Source organism: Giraffa tippelskirchi, chromosome 2, assembly GCF_054371585.1.
Source record: "Giraffa tippelskirchi isolate mGirTip1 chromosome 2, T2T-mGirTip1v1.2.pri, whole genome shotgun sequence".
NCBI lineage: Eukaryota > Metazoa > Chordata > Mammalia > Artiodactyla > Giraffidae > Giraffa > Giraffa tippelskirchi.
In genome coordinates this window covers 166,489,033-166,498,431 of record NC_137276.1, presented here as the reverse complement: position 1 = coordinate 166,498,431, position 9,399 = coordinate 166,489,033, and positions in this window count along the sequence as shown.

Below are 9,399 nucleotides of genomic sequence, written 5' to 3'. Positions count from 1 at the left end.
GGAGTTGGGATTTAAGGTGGGTTTTGAAGGAAGTATAGGTCTTCAAAAATTGGCTACTCTCCAGGTAGAAAGGAGGGTATTACTTGCATTGGGCTACTCATTACCTGGGCTTCCCAGGTAGCGCTAGTAGTAAAAAACATGCCTGCTAACACAGGAGGCATAAGAGATGGGGGTTCAATTCCTGGGATGGGAAGATTCCCTGGAAGAGGGCATGGCAACCCACTCCAGTTTTCTTGCCTGGAGAATCCCATGGACAGAGGAGCCTGGTGGGCTACGGTCCATAGAGTCGGACACAACTGAAGCTACTACCATGCATGAAGACTCATTACCTAAACCTGCTCATTGTTATTACTTGGTCGCTTAGTTGTGTCTGACTCTGCACCTTCATGCACTGTAGCCCACCAGGCTCTTCTGTTGAAGTATACTGGAGTGGGGTGCCATTTCCTACTTCAGGGATCAAACCAGCCTCTCTTGCGTCTCCTGCACTGGCAGGCGGATTCTTTACTACTAGCACCACCTGGGAAGCCTGCCTATAGGACCTCACCTATTAATAAATAACAGCATGTTATTCTCACTTAACAAGAAGTCCAAAGCAGATGCAGCAGCTCCAAGGTGTCATCAGGGTCTCAAGCTCCTTTCTCCTTAGCCTTCCCATCTTTAACCTTCCTATCCTTACCCTGGGGCTTTGCTGTCGCATGCTCCCAAGATGGCTGTTCTATCTCAAGCCTCCTGTATGTGGGCCAGGCAGGAAAAAGAAGGAAGGAAAGGAAAATGGACAAAGGAGAAAGGCACGTGAGAGAGAAAAGAGGGCCTGTGTGATGAGGGCAAACACTTTCCTCAACTCCCCGGCAGATTTTCTCTGAGTTGTGTCTCAAGACAAGAAATGGGTTTCATGGCCACCCCTAGCTGCAAAGGGGTTGGGGATGCTGAACATTTTAGCTGGACACACTGCCCTCCTGGATAATATTGCAACTGTCTTAGTAGGGAGAATGGATTTTGGGTAGGTCATCAGCAGTGTTTGTGTCTTTGAACAGGAACCTGGAAATGGGGACAGGGCAGGGGTTGCTGGATAATTGAGAGGATGAAGAATAGAACCTTGTGCCTGGAATCATGTGTGTGTGTGTATGTGTGTGTGTGTATGTGTGTGTGTGTAAGTGTGTGTGTATGTCTGCACACGCAAGGAACAAAATGGAGTGGGTTGGTTTTATGGAGTTTGGGGAGGAGTAAGCTGAAGAAGATAAGATTGGAAAAATATGAGCCAAAATGCAGGAGACGTGTTACTTTTGCCTGACTCTTTCATTTGTTTGCAGAATCTCCAGAAGAGTGTAAATGTTTCAGGTTTCATGGGAATAGAATTCACCCTTTACTCCCAGCCTTTTTCCTCTCTAGACTCATGTTATCAAGTGCCTTGGCTAGAGATATTGAAAAATATCACTTTCAAATTTGTACCCTCATGTTAATATCAGAAGAAGATAATGAAAATATTTAAACCATTTTCTTTCCCTAAATTCCCCTGTTATCCATACTTCAATTTTATATTGTTATTCGTATATTATATTGATCAATTCCTTTAATTCCCTTAAGCACCAAACTGTATCAACCTTTTCACCATGAAACAATTGTGATTTTAGTAATATACAAAATGTGATTTTATCATTGCTAAAATATTAATCAGGAAAAATTTATATACAGAAACATAATGCTTATCAGAAATATGTATTTCTATAATAATTTTTGATTAGCATTTAACAATGCTAAGTTTGTATTTCACACACACACATATAAACATACACACATTTTTCCATGTATAACCATCTTTTTGAAAGATTTGTTCTTCAGCTTTGAGATTTCTTTTGTATCTTGGTACAGTCTTGCTTCGGTCACTCTCTAAGTTACAGTTCTAAATAATTTTCCCATTGCTTGGCTCTAGCCTTGGTTTCTTTCAGGATGATAGTTTCTGAAGATAACTTTAAGCATCAAGAATAATTGAAGAATCAGGAAAAGTTTACTAGTGTTAGAGGAAGTTATGAGATTATTACTCTAAGTTAGAAGTCAGCAAATATTTTTCTTGTAAAAGCCAGATAGTAAATATTTTTGACTTTGTGGGCCATAGGTCTCTATCACAACGACTTAGTTCTGCTCTTATACCACAAAAGCAGACATAGACACTAAGTAAAAGAATGGCAAGACTGCGTTCCAATAAAACTTTATTTACAAAACCTTACTCTAAGTGAACAGCAGGAAAAATGTTATCTCCCTTTCTCTATATCTCTTCTCACCTCTTGCACTCTCTCTCCTATCTTGTTGTCTTCTTGCCATCATCTTTCTTCCACCTTTGTCTTTATCCCATTTCCATCCTAATCTTTCTCACTTTTTTTCATCTTGATTCCTTTCTTGTCACTTGCTGCGAGACATATCCCCAGGAATGCTTAGCAGGTCCTCCTAGCCTCTGAGATGGCATCAGAGAGGAGACTTGACTCTCCCGAGTCCACTTAGTGACACAGAGAGGCTCCTGGGATGACTGGGTTATGTGTCTGGTCACTTCTTAAGCACCATGTAACTCTTCTTGGGTGGCTTCAGATATACTTTGGTTTATTAGCTCTGGAATTTCTTCTGGCTTCCTTTGGACTTGAATCTCTGAACTGTCTAAAGGGGTCTTTCTCTTAAAATGTCAGTGGAACCTGAGGGGTATTTGAATGTGCTTTTGTCTTTTTGAGTTTTCCGCTTTATGCAGGAGAGGCAAGGCTGACAGGAATATGCATGTAGTGTCTATGAGGGCAACTTCCTTAGGGCCTGGAGGAAATCTGTACCACCTTACCTGTTGCAGCTTTGCTCACGCAAGCAGGCTTTTTGGCCACCATATGCTTTCCCCAAAGACAGGATGAGAGGGAATGAGTTTCAGCTGCAGCAGGAAAGATTAAGAGTAGAGGTCAGGATGAACTTTGGTTCTGTTACAACTGTATATCAAGCAAGGCGAGGATGGGGGGGTGTTCTGGCGTTCCCTTGGAATTGTTAAAAGAACAGGACAGATTACTTCCTATGTTCATTCTAAACAGAAAATGGTGTGACAAAGGAAACAGCTTTGTGTTAGAAATTTCCTGTGCAGTATGGACAGAGGGCTGGCAATCAAGATTTGAGGCCCAAATATCTCCCACCAGCTTCCTCTATGCAGACCAACTCTCTTGGAGTTGGCTGATCCCTATAAGAGAGAAGGCTGTCCACCCTTACAGTTTCTGTGATGCTGCTCATAGTTTTCCAGCCTCAGAATTTTTGATCCCTCTCTTCTTTCTCTGTGGGCTTCCCAGGTGGCTCAGATGGTAAAGAATTTGATCACAATGCAGGAGACCCGGGTTCAATCCCTGGGTTGGGAAGATCCCTTGGAGAAGGAAATGGCAACCCACTCCAGTATTCTTGCCTGGAGAATCCCATGGACAGAGGAGCCCACGGAGTTGCAAGAGTCGGACAAGACTGAGTGACCAACACTTTCACTTTCTTTTCTTAGCTGTGTCCTTCAACTCTGCACAGCTTGCCCTGTTTTGAAAAGCAAAATGAAATGAATGTTTGGACACTTGACCAAGCTGTCTAACTGCGGTCTTATTTTCTTTTTGTCACTGTCCAAACTGCATGAACAGATGATTCGGCTCTGCTTCTCCCATTTTCTCTCCACACGCTGGCTTCCTTCCTGTCTACAGTTGGGTTCTACTCTTCACTTTGCTCCCTCATCACATACTTTCTCCTGCAATCGAGTTCTAGCCTCCTCTTTCTCTCTCAAAAGTGCATTGAAATCTACCACTTACCCAAATCCTGTCTCTGTGTTCCAGTCTTGGTTGTCCCTCACTCATCTGAGGCATCTGCCATTTTTGACCTCCTGTCTACCTCCTGACACCCTCTTGTTTCCTGTCTCCACAGCCAGACTGTTCCTGTGACTTTTCTGCCTCTCTGGCTTATCTTTTCTTTCAGGCATTGGCTTTACTTCCTCCCACCTTGCCTGGGGATGCCAGTTGACAAGCTGTTGTGGAAAATCAAGGTTACAGAGCTGCAGACTGGGCTAGGATGGCATTGGAGGGAAAAGGGGGCAACTGATGACATTTCAAAGGAAAACTGTGGCTAAATGACAGCATGGATCTGGAAGCAGGAGAGGTGGAGGAGACAAGAAAGTGTCCCAGCTTCTAGTCTCTGGGAACGGAATAACTACGTCAGGAAAGTTAGGAAGAGGTGCAGGTCCTAAGGCAAATTTGATTTGAGTGGAAAACAGGACATACAAGTTGATGATACGTCTAAAGAGGAAAGTTAATGGAAATAGATAGAAAACCTTTTATCTCATCTGCTCCTGCTCCTAGCTCCTTAATCAATATTTCCAGCTCCCAGCCCTCCCAGGCTCTGTGCTGACAGTTCTAATTGCTGGTTGGACATGATCACCCAGACGCCCATCATCACTTCAGATCCCCAGGTGGGAGGAAATGTGTTACAGGGAAGCAGCATGGAAAACTGGCCCAGAAGGCATGATTTATAGGGTCTGCTGTGTGACTTTGGACAAGTCATTTTACTTTCTAATTTTCTCAGTGACGAAATGAAGGGTTAGATGAAGTAATATCCTACTAATTCACTTTTCCATCTTTCCCTGGATTGGTTTCTCCTCTAGATTTTTTCTTCAGTGAGTGATGCCACCATTCTCTGTTATCTAGTGTCCAGCTGAGTCTTGAACTTCAGCTCACCACCCAACTTCAGCTCACCACCTGTCTCTCTTTCCTGCCCACACCTGCTCCACTTCACATATAAACCATCAACACATGCTGCTGCATTTCCTCCTCGTTGACTTTCACAGATTTCTGTTTTCTTCCCACAGCCACACCCTCCTGGAGGTGCTTACTGCCTCCCTCCCCAATTATTTCTATGAACTCTGAACCTCTCTTGAGACAGGCTGGTTCCTGGGGCTTGGGATCCTTTGCTGCAGTGCCTGCACCTGGACAAATGTCTCCTTGAGCGATAAAATACACAGAAACTATAAGGGACTAAAATTAACTGCATACATGCGCTGCTGCTGCTGCTAAGTCACGTCTGTCATGTCCGACTCTGTGCGACCCCATAGATGGCAGCCCACCAGGCTCCCCCATCCTTGGGATTCTCCAGGCAAGAACATTGGAGTGGGTTGCCATTTCCTTCTCCAATGCAGCATACATGCACACTTGGGACAAATTATGAACAATAATACACAGAAAGGCCAAAACCCAACTTCCACTTCTGAGGTGTCAGGGACAGGGAACTGCACATGATGCCTGCATACAGTATCACCAAGGGGTGGGCGGACCACCCAAGCCACCCCTCCCGCCAAACCCACTGAACTACCCCTACCCTCACCCCATAACCAGCTCGCCATTCCCTCAGAGAACAAGTGAGGGCACCTGTTGCTTGTTTTTGCTCCCTTGTGCTGTAGAAGAGTCCCAATAAAAGCCTTGCCTGAATTCCTCAGCTGGCCTGTTATCAATTTCTATTGATTAAAGACTTTAAGAACCCAGGTCAGTAATACTCTGGAGTCTTCTGGGCACATTACACTACTTCACCATTCTTCCATCTGTTCTTCAGAGAAGGCACTGGCACCCCACTCCAGTACTCTTGCCTGGAAAATCCCATGGACAGAGGAGCCTGGTAGGCTGCAGTCCATGGAGTCGCGAAGAGTCAGACACGACTGAGCGACTTCACTTTCACTTTTCACTTTCATGCATTGGAGAAGGAAATGGCAACCCACTCCAGTGTTCTTGCCTGGAGAATCCCAGGGACGGCGGAGCCTGGTGGGCTGCCGTCTTTGGGGTCGCACAGAGTCGGGCACGACTGAAGCGACTTAGCAGCAGCAGCAGCAGCAGCAACAGCAGCTGTTCTTCTGTATCATTCTGTCCCCTTCCTCCTTAAATCTTCAAAGTGGGGTGAAGAGAAGAGGTTGTCTGTCAAGTTATTTGAGAGTTTTTTCTAAATACTTGGATCTGCACATCTCTTCTCCTTCCTCCACCCTGAATTCTTAGGCACTGTATGAAAAAATTTCCCCCAGGTCATGATTCTCTCTCTTTCTTTATTGTAAAGAATCAACATTATGAAAAGTTAAATATGTATATTTTATCAGTTCAGTTCAGTCGCTCAGTCATGTCTGACTCTTTGCAACCCCATGGACTGCAGCATGCCAGGCTTCCCTGTCCATCACCCACTCCCAGAGCTTACTCAAACTCATGTCCATTGAGTAGGTGATGCCATCCAACCATCTCATCCTCTATCATCCCCTTCCTTCCCACCTTCAATCTTTCCCAGCATCAGGGTCTTTTCCAATGAGTCAGCTCTTCTCATCAGGTGGCCAGAGTATTGGAGTTTCAGCTTCAGCATCAGTCCTTTCAATGAATATGCAGGACTGATTTCCCTTAGGATGGACTTGTTAGATCTCCTTGCTGTCCAAGGGACTCTCCAGAGTCTTCTCCAACACCACAGTTCAAAAGCATCAATTCTTCAGTGCTCAACTTTCTTTATGGTGCAACTCTCACATCCATACATGATTACTGGAAAAACCATAGGTTTGACTAAACGGACCTTTATTGGCAAAGTAATGTCTCTGCTTTTTAATATGCTGTCTAGGTTGGTTATAGCTTTTCTTCCAAGGAGCAAGCATCTTTTAATTTCATGGCTGCAGTCACCATCTGCAGTGATTTTGGAGCCCCCCAAAATAAAGTCTCTCACTGTTTCCATTATTTCCCCATCTATTTGGCATGAAGTGAAGGGATTGATGCCATGATCTTAGTTTTCTGAATGTTGAGTTTTAAGCCACTTTTTCACTCTCCTCTTTCACCTTCATCAAGAGGCTTGTTCTTCACTTTCTCCCATAAGGGTGGTGTCATCTGCATATCTGAGGTTATTGATATTTCTCCCGGCAATCTTGATTCCAGCTTGTGCTTCATCCAGCATGGCATTTCACATGATGTATCCTTCATATAAGTTAAATAAGCGGGGTGACAATATACAGCCTTGATGAACTCCTTTCCTAATTTGGAACCAGTCTGTTGTTCCATGTCCAGTTCTAGCTGTTGTTTCTTGAGTTCTCAGGAGGCAGGTCAGGTGGTCTGGTATTCCATCTCTTTAAGAATTTTGCATAGTTTGTTGTGATCTACACAGTCAAAGGCTTTGGTGTAATCAATAAAGCAGAAGTAGATGTTTTTCTGGAACTCTCTTGCTTTTTTGATGCTCCAACGAATATTGGCAATTTGATCTCCGGTTCCTCTGCCTTTCTAAATCCAGCTTGAACATCTGGAAGTTCACAGTTCACATACTGTTGAAGCCTGGCTTGGAGAATTTTGAGCATTACTTTGCTAGCGTGTAAGGTGAGTGCAATTGTGCGGTAGTTTGAACATTCTTTGGCATTGCCTTTCTTTGGGATTGGAAGGAAAATTGACCTTTTCCTGTGGCCACTGCTGAGTTTTCCATATTTGCTGGCATATTGAGTGGAGCACTTTCACAGCATCATCTTTTAGGATTTGAAATAACTCAACTGGTTTTCCATCACCTAAAAATCCCACACAAACCCCTCAAGACAGCTACTATATCCTTGTATATAATTGTTATAGCATTACCCTTTCCTTTTTTTTTAAATAGCTTTATTAAGGTATAATTGACCTTTGATAACTGTATATACTTAAAGCACAAAATTTGACCAGTTTTGACAGAAGCGTAGATCCATGAAACTAGCAGCGCAATCAAGAACATATCCATCAACTCCAAAAGCTTCCTGTTCCTCTTCATAATCCTACCCTCTTGCTCCTGCTCTCTTAAGTCTTGTGCTCTGGTCAACTCCAGACAACCACAGATCCACTTTTCTACAAGTATAGATTTCTTTGCATTTCCTATAATTTTATGTAGATAAAATATTTAGTATAGGCTCTTTTCGGTTTGACATTATTCAGCATAATTATTTTATCCATGCTTTATATTTATTTTTTATTTTATCCATGCATTATTGAATAAACCAATTCTTTTTTTATCACTGAGTAGTATTATATATTATAAACATACTTTAATTCATTTATCTCATCACAATGAATTTTAGGATTGCATTCTGTTTTTGGCTATTATAGATATAAAGCACTATGAACATTTGTGTATAAGTCTTTGCATAGATGTATGCTTTTATTTCTCTTGTGTAAATACTATGAATAACTGGGTCATATCACAGGGGCATGTTTATTTAAGGAACTGCCAAACTGTTCTCTAGAATGGTTGTACCGTTTAACAGTCCCACCAGAAGTGAAGGGGAGTTCCAGTTAGTTCATATCTTTAGCCTCACTTGATATGAACAACTTTTTATTTTAGATATTCTCATTGATTGTAGTGTCTCATTGTGATTTTAATTTCCCTAATGACTAATGATGTGGAATATCTTCTCAAGTGTTTATTTGCCATCCATATATCTGCTAAGGTGAGTGTTTATTCAAATCTGCCCATTTTTTCAGAATTGGGTTGCTTATTTTCTTGTTTTGACAGTTTGAGAATTCTTCACATATCTGGATACAGCCCTTCATCAGATATGTGACTCTCAAATATTTTCTCCCGATGGCTTGTCTTTTCATTTTCTTAACAATGTTTCTTGAAGAGTAGAACCTCTTAATTTTGATGATGTCAAGTTTATCATTTTTTTCCTCTTAAGGATTATGCTTTTGGCGTCATAGCTAAGAAATCTTTGACTGCCAAAATCACAAAGATTTTCTTCAATGTCTCCTAGAAATTTTATAGTTTTAGGTACACTTTAATGTCTGTGATCCATCTTGAGTTAATTTTTGTGTATACTTTGAAATATTGATCCAAGTTATCTTTTTTTTTTTTGTATATGGATATTTTGATAGAATAAAGCACTTCCCCCAGTGATGTCTACCTCTCCAGCTCAGAACCTGTGATTATGTTAGGTTGATTACATAGCAAATTACATGGGAATTAAGGTTTCAGATGGAATTATGGTTGCTAATCAGATGACCTTAAAGTAGGGAGATTATCTTAGATTATTCTGAGTGGGCCCAGTATAATCACAAGGGCCCTTAAAAGTGCGAGGGCGAGGCTAAAGAGACAACCAGAGAGATGGCAATGTGAAAGGCCCACAGGTGGATTTGAAGATGAAGAAGGAGGACAAAAGCCAAAAATATAGTTGGCTTGTGGAAGCTGAAAAAAGCAAGGAGGCAGATTCTTTCCCAGAGCCTCCAGGAAGAACACAATCCCACTAACACCTTGATTTTAACACAGTGAGACCCATATTAGACTTTTGACTTCCAAAACTGTAAGATAATAGAATTTGTGTTGTTTTAAGCCACTAAGTTTGTGGCAATTGGTTATAGCAGTCATAGAAAACTAACATATTTTCAGTTTTTCAAGCACCAATTT